General features: G+C 48.0%; 1 long non-coding RNA gene across 10 annotated transcripts in view; it reads right to left on the bottom strand.

Annotated features, from left to right (window-relative positions):
- Positions 1 to 18,186, bottom strand: part of LOC127958090 (uncharacterized) — a 90,127-nt gene that overhangs the window by 7,495 nt on the left and 64,446 nt on the right. For 4 of the 10 annotated variants that reach the window (XR_008153965.1, XR_008153967.1, XR_008153966.1 and 1 more), the window contains one exon: positions 3,402 to 3,541. The exons of 1 other annotated variant lie outside the window; for it this stretch is intronic. This is a non-coding gene — a long non-coding RNA (uncharacterized LOC127958090). Of the gene's footprint in view, positions 1 to 3,401; positions 3,542 to 7,683; positions 7,904 to 10,096; positions 10,377 to 11,830; positions 12,089 to 14,089; positions 14,452 to 16,246; positions 16,561 to 18,186 lie in introns of those variants that run through there. 5 more of the 10 variants (XR_008153961.1, XR_008153960.1, XR_008153964.1 and 2 more) reach the window with 4 other exon arrangements.

Here is an 18,186-nt window from a genome sequence, read left to right as displayed (position 1 = left end):
CGCCCCAATTACCCTAGCAACCACCCTGGGTACCTTAGCAACGGCCCTAGCAACCATCATGGGGACCCTAGCAACCGCCCTAGCAACCACCCCGGGTACCCTAGCAACCACATAGCAACACCCTAGCAACCACCCCAATTACCCTAGCAACCACCCTGGGTACCTTAGCAACGGCCCTAGCAACCATCATGGGGACCCTAGCAACCACCCCGGGTACCCTAGCAACCGCATAGCAACACCCTAGCAACTGCCCCGATTACCCTAGCAACCACCCTGAGTACCCTAGAAACGGCCCTAGCAACCATCATGGGGACCCTAGCAACCACCCCTGGTACCCTAGCAACCACATAGCAACACCCTAGCAACCACCCCGATTACCCTAGCAACCACCCTGGGTACCCTAGCAACGGCCCTAGCAACCATCATAGGGACCCTAGCAACCGCCCTAGCAACCACCCCTGGTACCCTAGCAACCACACCCTAGCAACAGAGGGGCGAGTTTTGCCACTGCAAGCACCACTCACATTTTCTTCAGGAAATGTACCTTCTAGTTATTCTTCTTCTTCTTCTTCTAGATCCGTACAAATTTCGGCGCGTAACTAGTCCCGCAGTTTTTGTCACAGACCAACGAAACAGGCGTCAAATCGTGCGGCCTAATCGGGAATGGTGTGCTATGACTTTTATAAGCGATCGGGCGTACGATGTTCGTACACCGGGCGAAAAAACGGGCGAAAAATCCCATAGACAATGCATTGGGGCCAACTTTGACGGATCGTAGCTCCGAGAGAGAATTTCGCAGAAACACGTGAATCACCACATCTGGAGAGGCTATCAGCCTGTGCCAGAACATACCCCGCATTGGGGTATAAGTTGTACCCCTGGGGCGCGAGAGCCCCCCAAAAATGGCCCTAATACAAAGTATAGGGAGGACTTTTCCTGCTATGGGACATTACATAGAGATTTTGTATTGAACATAACTCTGGATCACAATGTCATAGAGACAAGGGGGTGGGCTCATTTTAATCAGGCAACCAATCAGTCTCTCAGGATCACTCTGAATCTATCAAGCCACGCCCTAGCAACCATATAGAGCGCCATAGCAACAAGCCCCATAGACTTCCATTGAAAAAGATCAAATGAATAACTTTGGATAGAAGTGTCATAGAAACATGAGGGTGGGCTCGTTTGACTCGGGCAGCAAACGGCCAATCATGTATCTCCTTCATGACAACCTAGCCACGCCCTAGCAACCATTAAGAGCTACCTAGCAACCAAAATCCAAAGATAGATATCTTAACATCTGAAAGACATAGAAGCATGGGGGTTGGTTTATATTAGCAAGCAACCAATGGAGTATCATCATTGGCAGCTGCCAGGCCACTCCCTAGCAACCAAACACAGTACCCTAGCAACCGTTTTGCAAGATCTATATCTCTGCATCAGAACATCGTAGAGGCATGGGGGTTGGTTTATATTGACGAGCAGCCTTTAGAGTATCATCATTGGCAGTTGCCAAGCCACTCCATAGCAACCAAATGGAGTACCCTAGCAACCGTTTTGCACGACCTATATCTCTGCATCAGAACATCGCACAGACATGGCGGTTGGATTTTTTGACTCATGCTAGCACACTGGACTTCCAACATGCTAGTCATGCTAGCAGTGATTAGCTACATGCTAATAGTGATTAGCTAAGTGCTCAAATGGGCTAAGAACTCTATAATAACTACATAGTGACCATCTGTGACAACTACCAACCACCTAGTAACATCATAGCAACCACCCAGGAGACCATAGCAACTGCCTAGCAACCAGCCAAAACACCCTAGCAACCGCCTAGCAACACCTTAGCAACCCCCCCAAGTACCGTAGCAACTGCCTAGCAACCACCCAGGTTACCATAGCAACCGCCCTAGCAACCGCCCCGGGTACCCTAGCAACCACATAGCAACACCCTAGCAACCGCCCCGATTACCCTAGCAACCACCCTGGGTACCTTAGCAACGGCCCTAGCAACCATCATGGGGACCCTAGCAACCACCCTAGCAACCACCCCGGGTACCCTAGCAACCGCATAGCAACACCCTAGCAACCACCCCGATTACCCTAGCAACCACCCTGGGTACCTTAGCAACGGCCCTAGCAATCATCATGGGGACCCTAGCAACCGCCCTAGCAACCACCCCGGGTACCCTAGCAACCACATAGCAACACCATAGCAACCGCCCCGATTACCCTAGCAACCACCCTGGGTAGCCTAGCAACCGCCCTAGCAACCATCATGGGGACCCTAGCAACCGCCCTAGCAACCACCCCGGGTACCCTAGCAACCACATAGCAACACCCTAGCAACCATCCCGATTACCCTAGCAACCACCCTGGGTACCTTAGCAACGGCCCTAGCAACCATCATGGGGACCCTAGCAACCGCCCTAGCAACCACCCAGGGTACCTTAGCAACCACCGTAGCAACCTCATTGCAACAGCCTAGCAACAGAGGGGCGAGTTTTGCCACTGCAAGCACCACTCACATTTTCTTCAGGAAATGTACCTTCTAGTTAGTGGTGCTTGCCGGAGGCAAGGCACTACTATTATTATCTCACATACTTATTATTATTATTATTATACTAGATCCGTACAAATTTCGGCGCGTAACTAGTCCCGCAGTTTTTGTCACAGACCAACGAAACAGGCGTCAAATCGTGCGGCCTAATCGGGAATGGTGTGCTATGACTTTTATAAGCGATCGGGCGTACGATGTTCGTACACCGGGCGAAAAAACGGGCGAAAAATCGCATAGACAATGCATTGCGGCCAACTTTGACGGATCGTAGCTCCGAGAGAGAATTTCGCAGAAACACGTGAATCTCCACATTTGGAGAGGCTATCAGGCTGGGCGAGAACATACCCCACAGTGGGGTATAAGTTGTACCCCTGGGGCGCAAGAGCCCCCCAAAATTGCCCCTAATACAAAGTATAGGGAGGACTTTTCCTGCTATGGGACATTACAAAGGGATATTGCATTGAACATAACTATGGATCACAGTGTCATAGAGACAAGGGGGTGGGCTCATTTGAATCAGGCAACCAATCAGTCTCTCAGGATCACTGTGAATCTATCAAGCCACGCCCTAGCAACCATATAGAGCACCATAGCAACAAGCTCCATAGACTTCCATTGAAAAAGATCAAATGAATAACTTTGGATAGAAGTGTCATAGAAACATGAGGGTGGGCTCGTTTGACTCGGGCAGCAAACGGCCAATCATGTATCTCCTTCAAGACAACCTAGCCACGCCCTAGCAACCATTAGGAGCTACCTAGCAACCCAAAGTATAGAGAGATATCTTAACATCTGAAAGACATAGAAGCATGGGGGTTGGTTTATATTAGCAAGCAACCATTGGAGTATCATCATTGGCAGCTGCCAGGCCACTCCCTAGCAACCAAACACAGTACCCTAGCAACCGTTTTGCAAGATCTATATCTCCGCATCAGAACATCGTAGAGGCATGGGGGTTGGTTTATATTGGCGAGCAGCCTTTGGAGTATCACCATTGGCAGCTGCCAGGCCACTCCATAGCAACCAAACGGAGTACCCTAGCAACCGTTTTGCACGACCTATATCTCTGCATCAGAACATCGTACAGACATGGCGGTTGGATTTTTTGACTCATGCTAGCACACTGGACTTCCAACATGCTAGTCATGCTAGCAGTGATTAGCTACATGCTAATAGTGATTAGCTAAGTGCTCAAATGGGCTAAGAACTCTATAATAACTACAGTATTGTTCAAAATAATAGCAGTACAATGTGACTAACCAGAATAATCAAGGTTTTTCGTATATTTTTTTATTGCTACGTGGCAAACAAGTTACCAGTAGGTTCAGTAGATTCTCAGAAAACAAATGAGACCCAGCATTCATGATATGCACGCTCGTAAGGCTGTGCAATTGGGCAATTAGTTGAATTAGTTGAAAGGGGTGTGTTCAAAAAAATAGCAGTGTGGCATTCAATCACTGAGGTCATCAATTTTGTGAAGAAACAGGTGTGAATCAGGTGGCCCCTATTTAAGGATGAAGCCAACACTTGTTGAACATGCATTTGAAAGCTGAGGAAAATGGGTCGTTCAAGACATTGTTCAGAAGAACAGCGTACTTTGATTAAAAAGTTGATTAGAGAGGGGAAAACCTATAAAGAGGTGCAAAAAATGATAGGCTGTTCAGCTAAAATGATCTCCAATGCCTTAAAATGGAGAGCAAAACCAGAGAGACGTGGAAGAAAACGGAAGACAACCATCAAAATGGATAGAAGAATAACCAGAATGGCTAAGGCTCAGCCAATGATCACCTCCAGGATAATCAAAGACAGTCTGGAGTTACCTGTAAGTACTGTGACAGTTAGAAGACGTCTGTGTGAAGCTAATCTATTTTCAAGAATCCCCCGCAAAGTCCCTCTGTTAAAAAAAAGGCATGTGCAGAAGAGGTTACAATTTGCCAAAGAACACATCAACTGGCCTAAAGAGAAATGGAGGAACATTTTGTGGACTGATGAGAGTAAAATTGTTCTTTGTGGGTCCAAGGGCCACAGGCAGTTTGTGAGACGACCCCCAAACTCTGAATTCAAGCCACAGTACACAGTGAAGACAGTGAAGCATGGAGGTGCAAGCATCATGATATGGGCATGTTTCTCCTACTATGGTGTTGGGCCTATTTATCGCATACCAGGGATCATGGATCAGTTTGCATATGTTAAAATACTTGAAGAGGTCATGTTGACCTATGCTGAAGAGGAAATGCCCTTGAAATGGTTGTTTCAACAAGACAATGACCCAAAACACACTAGTAAACGGGCAAAGTCTTGGTTCCAAACCAACAAAATTAATGTTATGGAGTGGCCAGCCCAATCTCCAGACCTTAATCCAATTGAGAACTTGTGGGGTGATATCAAAAATGCTGTTTCTGAAGCAAAACCAAGAAATGTGAATGAATTGTGGAATGTTGTTAAAGAATCATGGAGTGGAATAACAGCTGAGAGGTGCCACAAGTTGGTTGACTCCATGCCACACAGATGTCAAGCAGTTTTAAAAAACTGTGGTCATACAACTAAATATTAGTTTAGTGATTCACAGGATTGCTAAATCCCAGAAAAAAAAAATGTTTGTACAAAATAGTTTTGAGTTTGTACAGTCAAAGGTAGACACTGCTATTTTTTTGAACACACCCCTTTCAACTAATTGCCCAATTGCACAGCCTTAAGAGCGTGCATATCATGAATGCTGGGTCTTGTTTGTTTTCTGAGAATCTACTGAACCTACTGGTAACTTGTTTGCCACGTAGCAATAAAAAAATATACTAAAAACCTTGATTATTCTGGTTAGTCACATTGTACTGCTATTATTTTGAACAATACTGTACATAGTGACCATCTGTGACAACTACCAACCACCTAGTAACATCATAACAACCACCCTGGTTACCATAGCAACTGCCTAGCAACCACTCCGGGTACCCTAGCAACCACATAGCAACACCCTAGCAACCGCCCCAATTACCCTAGCAACCACCCTGGGTGCCCTAGCAACGGCCCTAGCAACCATCATGGGGACCCTAGCAACCGCCCTAGCAACCACCCCGGGTACCCTAGCAACCACATAGCAACACCCCAGCAACCACCCCAATTACCCTAGCAACCACCCTGAGTACCCTAGCAACCGCCCTAGCAACCATCATGGGGACCCTAGCAACCGCCCTAGCAACCACCCCAGGTACCCTAGCAACCACATAGCAACAACCTAGCAACCGCCCCGATTACCCTAGCAACCACCCTGGGTACCCTAGCAACCGCCCTAGCAACCATCATGGGGACCCTAGCAACCGCCCTAGCAACCACCCCGGGTACCCTAGCAACCACATAGCAACACCCTAGCAACCATCCCGATTACCCTAGCAACCACCCTGGGTACCCTAGCAACCGCCCTAGCAACCATCATGGGGACCCTAGCAACCGCCCTAGCAACCACCCCGGGTACCCTAGCAACCACATAGCAACACCCTAGCAACCATCCCGATTACCCTAGCAACCACCCTGGGTACCTTAGCAACGGCCCTAGCAACCATCATGGGGACCCTAGCAACCGCCCTAGCAACCACCCCATGTACCCTAGCAACCTCATTGCAACACCCTAGCAACAGAGGGGCGAGTTTTGCCACTGCAAGCACCACTCACATTTTCTTCAGGAAATGTACCTTCTAGTGTTACTATTACTATTCGCCTTGACAGAACTTTGGCACGCTACTCCTCCCGCATTTTTTGTCGCAGACCCATGAATGAGATGTCAAAACATGCGGCTTATTGAGGAGAGGTGTGCTATGACTTTTCTAAGGAATCGGACTTACGATAATCGTACAGCGGGCGAAGAAAATGTGTGAAAATATCCCATTGACTTAACATTGGAAAAACTATCTGACATCATATCTTTGGATCAGAAAGTCATACAGGCTTGGCAGAGGGCTCTTTTGACTCGGCCTATCAAGCAGTACATAAGTAGTGACATAACAACTTCATAGCCACGCCCTAGCAACCACTTTTAGCACCATAGCAACTGTTTAACAACATATAAATGCTATATGTCAGCAAAATAACTATATAGAAACACTGGCTTTGGCTTTTTGCATTCAGGCTGGTAAATAATCTTTAAATATCACCCCATAAACTATATAGTCACACCATAGCAACCATATAGAGCACCCTAGCAACCATGTAGCAATATAAATCCTTCTATCTCTGCTTCAAAACATCACACAGGCATCATGGGTGGCTACAGGGCGCAGAGTTTTGCCACTGCAAGCACCACTCACATTTTCTTCAGGAAATGTACCTTCTAGTTATTATTATTATTATTATACTAGATCCGTACAAATTTCGGCGCGTAACTAGTCCCGCAGTTTTTGTCACAGACCAACGAAACAGGCGTCAAATCGTGCGGCCTAATCGGGAATGGTGTGCTATGACTTTTATAAGCGATCGGGCGTACGATGTTCGTACACCGGGCGAAAAAACGGGCGAAAAATCGCATAGACAATGCATTGCGGCCAACTTTGACGGATCGTAGCTCCGAGAGAGAATTTCGCAGAAACACGTGAATCTCCACATTTGGAGAGGCTATCAGGCTGTGCGAGAACATACCCCGCAGTGGGGTATAAGTTGTACCCCTGGGGCGCAAGAGCCCCCCAAAATTGGCCCTAATACAAAGTATAGGGAGGACTTTTCCTGCTATGGGACATTACATAGGGATTTTGTATTGAACATAACTCTGGATCACAGTGTCATAGAGACAAGGGGGTGGGCTCATTTGAATCAGGCAACCAATCAGTCTCTCAGGATCACTGTGAATCTATCAAGCCACGCCCTAGCAACCATATAGAGCACCATAGCAACAAGCCCCATAGACTTCCATTGAAAAAGATAAAATGAATAACTTTGGATAGAAGTGTCATAGAAACATGAGGGTGGGCTCGTTTGACTCGGGGCAGCAAACGGCCAATCATGTATCTCCTTCAAGACAACCTAGCCACGCCCTAGCAACCATTAAGAGCTACCTAGCAACCCAAAGTATAGAGAGATATCTTAACATCTGAAAGACATAGAAGCATGGGGGTTGGTTTATATTAGCAAGCGACCATTGGAGTATCATCATTGGCAGCTGCCAGGCCACTCCCTAGCAACCAAACACAGTACCCTAGCAACCGTTTTGCAAGATCTATATCTCTGCATCAGAACATCGTAGAGGCATGGGGGTTGGTTTATATTGGCGAGCAGCCTTTGGAGTATCACCATTGGCAGCTGCCAAGCCACTCCATAGCAACCAAACGGAGTACCCTAGCAACCGTTTTGCACGACCTATATCTCTGCATCAGAACATCGCACAGACATGGCGGTTGGATTTTTTGACTCATGCTAGCACACTGGACTTCCAACATGCTAGTCATGCTAGCAGTGATTAGCTACATGCTAATAGTGATTAGCTAAGTGCTCAAATGGGCTAAGAACTCTATAATAACTACATAGTGACCATCTGTGACAACTACCAACCACCTAGTAACATCATAGCAACCACCCAGGAGACCATAGCAACTGCCTAGCAACCACCCCGGGTACCCTAGCAACCGCCTAGCAACACCTTAGCAACCACCCCAAGTACCGTAGCAACTGCCTAGCAACCACCCAGGTTACCATAGCAACCGCCCTAGCAACCACCTCGGGTACCCTAGCAACCACATAGCAACACCCTAGCAACCGCCCCAATCACCCTAGCAACCACCCTGGGTACCTTAGCAACGGCCCTAGCAACCATCATGGGGACCCTAGCAACCGCCCTAGCAACCACCCCGGGTACCCTAGCAACCACATAGCAACACCCTAGCAACCGCCCCAATTACCCTAGCAACCACCCTGGGTACCTTAGCAACGGCCCTAGCAACCATCATGGGGACCCTAGCAACCACCCCGGGTACCCTAGCAACCACATAGCAACACCCTAGCAACCACCCCGATTACCCTAGCAACCACCCTGAGTACCCTAGCAACGGCCCTAGCAACCATCATGGGGACCCTAGCAACCGCCCTAGCAACCACCCCAGGAACCCTAGCAACCACCGTGGGTACCCTAGCAACCACATAGCAACACCCTAGCAACAACCCCAATTACCCTAGCAACCACCCTGAGTACCCTAGCAACGGCCCTAGCAACCATCCTGGGGACCCTAGCAACCACCCAGATTACCCTAGCAACCACCGAGGGTACCTTAGGAACCATCATGGGGACCCTAGCAACCGCCCTAGCAACCACCCAGGGTACCTTAGCAACCACTGTAGCAACCTCATTGCAACAGCCTAGCAACAGAGGGGCGAGTTTTGCCACTGCAAGCACCACTCACATTTTCTTCAGGAAATGTACCTTCTAGTTAGTGGTGCTTGCCGGAGGCAAGGCAACACTATTACTATCTCACATACTTATTATTAGTGGTGCTTGCCGGAGGCAAGGCACTACTATTATTATCTCACATACTTATTATTATTATTCTTCCGTACAAATTTCGGCGCGTAACTAGTCCCGCAGTTTTTGTCACAGACCAACGAAACAGGCGTCAAATCGTGCGGCCTAATCGGGAATGGTGTGCTATGACTTTTATAAGCGATCGGGCGTACGATGTTCGTACACCGGGCGAAATAACGGCCGAAAAATCGCATAGACAATGCATTACGGCCAACTTTGACGGATCGTAGCTCCGAGCAAGAATTTCGCAGAAATATGTGAATCACCACATTTGGAGAGGCTATCAGGCTGTGCGCGATCATACCCCGCAATGGGGTATAAGTTGTACCCCTGGGGCGCAAGAGCCCCCCAAAGTTGCCCCATACTAAGCCAATGGGGAGGGATCGCCCATTAAACAATGTGTTTTTCCTACTGTGGGAAATTACATAGGGATTTTGTATTGAACATAACTCTGGATCACAATGTCATAGAGACAAGGGGGTGGGCTCATTTGAATCAGGCAACCAATCAGTCTCTCAGGATCACTGTGAATCTATCAAGCCACGCCCTAGCAACCATATAGAGCACCATAGCAACAAGCCCCATAGACTTCCATTGAAAAAGATCAAATGAATAACTTTGGATAGAAGTGTCATAGAAACATGAGGGTGGGCTCGTTTGACTCGGGCAGCCAACGGCCAATCATGTATCTCCTTCAAGACAACCTAGCCACGCCCTAGCAACCATTAAGAGTTACCTAGCAACCCAAAGTATAGAGAGATATATTTACATCTGAAAGACATAGAAGCATGGGGGTTGGTTTATATTAACAAGCAACCATTGGAGTATCATTATTGGCAGTTGCAAGGCCACTCCCTAGCAACCAAACACAGTACCCTAGCAACCGTTTTGCAAGATCTATATCTCTGCATCAAAACATCGTAGAGGCATGGGGGTTGGTTTATATTGACGAGCAGCCTTTGGAGTATCACCATTGGCAGCTGCCAAGCCACTCCATAGCAACCAAACGGAGTACCCTAGCAACCGTTTTGCACGACCTATATCTCTGCATCAGAACATCGTACAGACATGGCGGTTGGATTTTTTGACTCATGCTAGCACACTGGACTTCCAACATGCTAGTCATGCTAGCAGTGATTAGCTACATGCTAATAGTGATTAGCTAAGTGCTCAAATGGGCTAAGAACTCTATAATAACTACATAGTGACCATCTGTGACAACTACCAACCACCTAGTAACATCATAGCAACCACCCAGGAGACCATAGCAACTGCCTAGCAACCAGCCAAAACACCCTAGCAACCACCTAGCAACACCTTAGCAACCCCCCCAAGTACCCTAGCAACCACCCTGGGTACCTTAGCAACGGCCCTAGCAACCATCATGGGGACCCTAGCAACCGCCCTAGCAACCACCCCGGGTACCCTAGCAACCACATAGCAACACCCTAGCAACCACCCCGATTACCCTAGCAACCACCCTGAGTACCCTAGCAACGGCCCTAGCAACCATCATGGGGACCCTAGCAACCGCCCTAGCAACCACCCCGGGTACCCTAGCAACCACATAGCAACACCCTAGCAACCACCCAGATTACCCTAGCAACCAATATGGGTACCCTAGCAACGGCCTTAGCAACCATCAAGGGGACCCTAGCAACCGCCCTAGCAACAACCCCGGGTACCCTAGCAACCACATAGCAAAACCCTAGCAACCACCCTGATTACCCTAGCAACCATCCTGGGTAACCTAGCAATGGCCCTAGCAACCATCATGGGGACCCTAGCAACCACCATAGCAACCAAGTGTACCTTAGCAATGGTCCTACCAACCACACCTTAGCAACAGAGGGGCGAGTTTTGCCACTGCAAGCACCACTCACATTTTCTTCAGGAAATGTACCTTCTAGTTAGTGGTGCTTGCCGGAGGCAAGGCATCACTATTATTATCTCACATACTTATTATTCTTCTTCTTCTTCCGTACAAAATTTCGGCGCGTAACTAGTCCCGCAGTTTTTGTCACAGACCAACGAAACAGGCGTCAAATCGTGCGGCCTATTCGGGAATGGTGTGCTATGACTTTTATAAGCGATCGGGTGTACGATGTTCGTACAGCGGGCGAAAAAACGGCCGAAAAACGTCCCATAGGAAATGCATTACAAAAAAATTTGACGGATCGTAGCTCCGAGTGAGAATTTCGCAGAAACATGTGAATCACCACATTTGGAGAGGCTATAAGGCTGTGCGAGAACATACCTCGCAGAGGGGTACAAGTTGTACCCCTGGGGCGCTAGAGACCCCGAAAGTTTCCCCATAGACTTACAATGGTGCGGGATAGCCCATGAAACACTGTGTTTTTCCTGAAATGGGAAATTACATAGGGATATTGTATTGAACATAACTCTGCATCACAGTGTCATAGAGACAAGGGGGTGGGCTCATTTGAATCAAGCAACCAATCAGACTCTCAGGATCATTATAAAGCTATCAAGCCACGCCCTAGCAACCATATAGAGCACCATAGCAACAAGCCCCATAGACTTCCATTGAAAAATATAAAGTGAATAACATAGGATAGAAGTGTCATAGAAACATGAGGGTGGGCTCGTTTGACTCGAGCAGCAAACGGCCAATCACTTATCACCTTTAAGACTTCCTAGCCACGCCCTAGCAACCGTTAAGAGCTACCTAGCAACCTAAATCCAAAGATAGATATCTTAACATCTGAAAGACATAGAAGCATGGGGGTTGGTTTATATTAGCAAGCAACCATTGGAGTATCATCATTGGCAGCTGCCAGGCCACTCCCTAGCAACCAAACACAGTACCCTAGCAACCGTTTTGCAAGATCTATATCTCTGCATCAGAACATCGTAGAGGCATGGGGGTTGGTTTATATTGGCGAGCAGCCTTTGGAGTATCATCATTGGCAGCTGCCAGGCCACTCCATAGCAACCAAACGGAGTACCCTAGCAACCGTTTTGCACGACCTATATCTCTGCATCAGAACATCGTACAGACAGGGCGGTTGGATTTTTTGTCTCATGCTAGCAAACTGGACTTCCAACATGCTAGTCATGCTAGCAGTGATCAGCTACATGCTAATAGTGATTAGCTAAGTGCTCAAATGGGCTAAGAACTCTATAATAACTACATAGTGACCATCTGACAACTACCAACCACCTAGTAACACCATAGCAACCACCCAGTAGACCATAGCAACTGCCTAGCAACCAGTCAAAACACCCTAGCAACCGCCTAACAACCCTTAGCAACCACCTCAAGTACCGTAGCAACTGCCTAGCAACCACCCAGGTTACCATAGCAACCGCCCTAGCAACCACCCCGGGTACCCTAGCAACCACATAGCAACACCCTGGCAACCGCCCCAATTACCCTAGCAACCACCCTGGGTACCCTAGCAACGGCCCTAGCAACCATCATGGGGACCCTAGCAACCGCCCTAGCAACCACCCCGGGTACCCTAGCAACCACATAGCAACACCCTAGCAACCACCCCGATTACCCTAGCAACCACCCTGAGTACCCTAGCAACGGCCCTAGCAACCATCATGGGGACCCTAGCAACCGCCCTAGCAACCACCCCGGGTACCCTAGCAACCACATAGCAACACCCTAGCAACCGCCCCGATTACCCTAGCAACCACTCTGGGTACCCTAGCAACGGCCCTAGCAACCATCATGGGGACCCTAGCAACCGCCCTAGCAACCACCCCCGGGTACCCTAGCAACCACATAGCAACACCCTAGCAACCACCCTGGGTACCCTAGCAACGGCCCTAGCAACCATCATGGGGACCCTAGCAACCGCCCTAGAAACCACCCCGGGTACCCTAGCAACCAAATAGCAACACCCTAGCAACCACCCCGATTACCCTAGCAACCACCCTGGGTACCCTAGCAACGGCCCTAGCAACCATCATAGGGAACCTAGCAACCACCCCGGGTACCCTAGCAACCACACCTTAGCAACAGAGGGGCGAGTTTTGCCACTGCAAGCACCACTCACATTTTCTTCAGGAAATGTACCTTCTAGTTAGTGGTGCTTGCCGGAGGCAAAGCATCACTATTATTATCTCACATACTTATTATTATTCTTACTTCTTCCGTACGATTTTCGGCGCGTAACTAGTCCCGCAGTTTTCGTCACAGACCAACGAAACAGGCGTCAAATCGTGCGCCCTAATCGGGAATGGTGTGCTATGACTTTTATAAGCGATCGGGTGTACGATGTTCGCACACCGGGCGAAAAAACGGGCGAAAAATCCCATAGACAATGCATTGCGGCCAATTTTGACGGATCGTAGCTCCGAGAGAGAATTTCGCAGAAACACGTAAATCACCACATTTGGAGAGGCTATCAGGCTGTGTGAGAACATACCCCGCAATGGGGTATAAGTTGTACCCCTGGGGCGCAAGAGACCCCCAAATTTGCCCCTAATACAAAGTATAGGGAGGGCTACTATGGGAAATTACATAGGGATTTTGCATTGAACATAACTCTGGATTATAGTGTCATAGAGACAAGGGGGTGGGCTCATTTGAATCAGGCAACCAATCAGTCTCTCAGGATCACTGTGAATCTATCAAGCCACGCCCTAGCAACCATATAGAGCGCCATAGCAACAAGCCCCATTCACTTCCATTGAAAAAGATCAAATGAATAACTTTGGATAGAAGTGTCACAGAAACATGAGGGTGGGCTCGTTTGACTCGGGCAGCAAACGGCCAATCATGTATCTCCTTCAAGACAACCTAGCCACGCCCTAGCAACCATTAAGAGCTACCTAGCAACCCAAAGTATACAGAGATATCTTAACATCTGAAAGACATAGAAGCATGGGGGTTGGTTTATATTAGCAAGCTGCCATTGGAGTATCATCATTGGCAGCTGCCAGGCCACTCCCTAGCAACCAAACACAGTACCCTAGCAACCATTTTGCAAGATCTATATCTCTGCATCAGAACATCGTAGAGGCATGGGGGTTGGTTTATATTGGCGAGCAACCTTTGGAGTATCACCATTGGCAGCTGCCAAGCCACTCCATAGCAACCAAATGGAGTACCCTAGCAACCGTTTTGCACGACCTATATCTCGGCATCAGAACATCGTACTGACATGGCGGTTGGATTTTTTGACTCATGCTAGCACACTGGACTTCCAACATGCTAGTCATGCTAGCAGTGATTAGCTACATGCTAATAGTGATTAGCTAAGTGCTCAAATGGGCTAAGAACTCTATAATAACTACATAGTGACCATCTGTGACAACTACCAACCACCAAGTAACATCATAACAACCACCCTGGTTACCATAGCAGCTGCCTAGCAACCACCCCGGGTACCCTAGCAACCACATAGCAACACCCTAGCAACCGCCCCAATTACCCTAGCAATCACCCTGGGTACCTTAGCAACGGCCCTAGCAACCATCATGGGGACCCTAGCAACCGCCCTAGCAACCACCCCGGGTACCCTAGCAACCACATAGCAACACCCTAGCAACCCCCCCGATTACCCTAGCAACCACCCTGGGTACTCTAGCAACGGCCCTAGCAACCATCATGGGGACCCTAGCAACCGCCCTAGCAACCACCCCGGGTACCCTAGCAACCACACCTTAGCAACAGAGGGGCGAGTTTTGCCACTGCAAGCACCACTCACATTTTCTTCAGGAAATGTACATTCTAGTGTTACTATTACTATTCGCCTTGACAAAACTTTGGCACGCTACTCCTCCCGCATTTTTTGTCACAGACCCATGAATGAGGCGTCAAATCGTGCGGGATATTGAGGAGAGGTGTGCTATGACTTTTCTAAGCAATCGGACTTACGATAATCGTACAGCGGGCGAAGAAAATGTGTGAAAATATCCCATTGACTTAACATTGGAAAAACTATCTGACATCATATCTTTGGATCAGAAAGTCATAGAGGCTTGGGAGAGGGCTCTTTTGACTCGGCCTATCAAGCAGTCCATAAGTAGTGACATAACAACTTCATATCCATGCCCTAGCAACCAATTTTAGCCACCTAGCAACTGTTTAACTACATTTAAAAGCTGTATCTCAGCAAAAATAACTATATAGAAACACTGGCTTGGGCTTTTTGCATTCAGGCTGGTAAATAATCTTTAAATATCACCCCATAAACTATATAGTCACACCATAGCAACCATATAGAGCACCCTAGCAACCATTTAGCAATATAAATCCTTCTATCTCTGCTTCAAAACATCACACAGGCATCATGGGTGGCTACAGGGCGCAGAGTTTTGCCACTGCAAGCACCACTCACATTTTCTTCAGGAAATGTACCTTCTAGTTAGTGGTGCTTGCCGGAGGCAAGGCATCACTATTACTATCTCACATACTTATTATTAGTGGTGCTTGCCGGAGGCAAGGCATCACTATTACTATCTCACATACTTATTATTATTATTCTGATTCTTCTTATAGATCCGTACAAATTTCGGCGCGTAACTAGTCCCGCAGTTTTCGTCACAGACCAACGAAACAGGCGTCAAATCGTGCGGCCTATACGGGAATGGTGTGCTATGACTTTTATAAGCGATCGGGCGTACGATGTTCGTCCGGTGGGCGATAAATCGGGCGATAAATCCCATAGACAATGCATTGCGGCCAACTTTGACGGATCGTAGCTCCGAGTGAGAATTTCGCAGAAACATGTGAATCACCACATTTGGAGAGGCTATCAGGCTGTGCGCGATCATACCCCGCAATGGGGTATAAGTTGTACCCCTGGGGCGCAAGAGCCCCCCAAATTTGCCCCATACTAAGCCAATGGTGAGGGATCGCCCATGTAACAATGTGTTTTTCCTACTGTGGGAAATTACATAGGGATTTTGCATTGAACATAACTATGGATCACAGTGTCATAGAGACAAGGGGGTGGGCTCATTTGAATCAGGCAACCAATCAGACTCTCAGGATCATTATGAAGCTATCAAGCCACGCCCTAGCAACCATATAGAGCACCATAGCAACAAGCTCCATAGACTTCCATTGAAAAATATAAAATGAATAACTTTGGATAGAAGTGTCATAGAAACATGAGGGTTGGCTCGTTTGACTCGGGGCAGCAAATGGCCAATCACGAATCACCTTCAACACTTCATAGCCACGCCCTAGCAACCATTTGGACCTCCCTAGCGACCAAAAGCATAGAGAGATATCTTCAAATCTGAATATCATAAAGGCATGGGGGTTGGTTTATATCATTCATACTAGCAAGCAGACTTCGGAGTATCATCATTGGCAGTTGCCAGGCCACTCCCTAGCAACCAAACACAGTACCCTAGCAACCGTTTTGCAAGATCTATATCTCTGCATCAGAACATCGTAGAGGCATGGGGGTTGGTTTATATTGGCAAGCAGCCTTTGGAGTATCACCATTGGCAGCTGCCAAGCCACTCCATAGCAACCAAACGGAGTACCCTAGCAACCGTTTTGCACGACCTATATCTCTGCATCAGAACATCGTACAGACATGGCAGTTGGATTTTTTGACTCATGCTAGCACACTGGACTTCCAACATGCTAGTCATGCTAGCAGTGATTAGCTACATGCTAATAGTGATTAGCTAAGTGCTCAAATGGGCTAAGAACTCTATAATAACTACATAGTGACCATCTGTGACAACTACCAACCACCTAGTAACATCATAACAACCACCCAGGAGACCATAGCAACTGCCTAGCAACCACCCCGGGTACCCTAGCAACCACATAGCAACACCCTAGCAACCGCCCCAATTACCCTAGCAACCACCCTGTGTACCTTAGCAACGGCCCTAGCAACCATCATGGGGACCCTAGCAACCACCCTAGCAACCACCCCGGGTACCCTAGCAACCACATAGCAACACCCTAGCAACCACCCCGATTACCCTAGCAACCACCCTGGGTACCCTAGCAACGGCCCTAGCAACCATCATAGGGACCCTAGCAACCACCCCGGGTACCCTAGCAACCACACCTTAGCAACAGAGGGGCGAGTTTTGCCACTGCAAGCACCACTCACATTTTCTTCAGGAAATGTACTTTCTAGTTATTATTCTTATTCTTATTCTTCTTCCGCCAAAACTTCGGCGCGTAACTAGTCCCGCAGTTTTCGTCACAGACCAACGAAACAGGCGTCAAATCGTGCGGCCTAATCGGGAATGGTGTGCTATGACTTTTATAAGCGATCGGGCGTACGATGTTCGTACACTGGGCGAAATATCGGCCGAAAAATCGCATAGACAACGCATTACGTCCAACTTTGACGGATCGTAGCTCCGAGAGAGAATTTCGCAGAAACATGTGAATCACCACATTTGGAGAGGCTATCAGGCTGTGTGAGAGGACACCTCTCAGAGGGGTACAAGTTGTACCCCTGGGGTGCTAGAGACCCCCAAAGTTGCCCCATTGACATAGTATGGTGAGGGATCGCCCATGAAACACTGTGCTTTTCCTACTATGGGAAATGACATAGGGATTTTGTATTGAACATAACTCTGGATCACATTGTCATAGAGACAAGGGGGTGGGCTCATTTGAATCAGGCAACCAATCAGCCTCTCAGGATCACTGTGAATCTATCAAGCCACGCCCTAGCAACCATATAGAGCGCCATAGCAACAAGCCCCATAGACTTCCATTGAAAAATATCAAATTAATAACTTTGGATTGAAGTGTCATAGAAACATGAGGGTGGGCTCGTTTGACTCGGGCAGCAATCGGCCAATCATGTATCTCCTTCAAGACAACCTAGCCACGCCCTAGCAACCATTAAGAGCTACCTAGCAACCCACAGTATAGAGAGATATCTTAACATCTGAAAGACATAGAAGCATGGGGGTTGGTTTATATTGTCAAGCAGACTTTGAAGTATCATCATTGGCAGCTGCCAGGCCACTCCCTAGCAACCAAACACAGTACCCTAGCAACCGTTTTGCAAGATCTATATCTCTGCATCAGAACATCGTAGAGGCATGGGGGTTGGTTTATATTGGCGAGCAGCCTTTGGAGTATCACCATTGGCAGCTGCCAAGCCACTCCATAGCAACCAAACGGAGTACCCTAGCAACCGTTTTGCATGAC

Source organism: Carassius gibelio, chromosome B5, assembly GCF_023724105.1.
Source record: "Carassius gibelio isolate Cgi1373 ecotype wild population from Czech Republic chromosome B5, carGib1.2-hapl.c, whole genome shotgun sequence".
Lineage (NCBI taxonomy): Eukaryota > Metazoa > Chordata > Actinopteri > Cypriniformes > Cyprinidae > Carassius > Carassius gibelio.
Note: the sequence above shows the minus strand (reverse complement) of the source record. Positions and strands in the feature narration are given on the sequence as shown.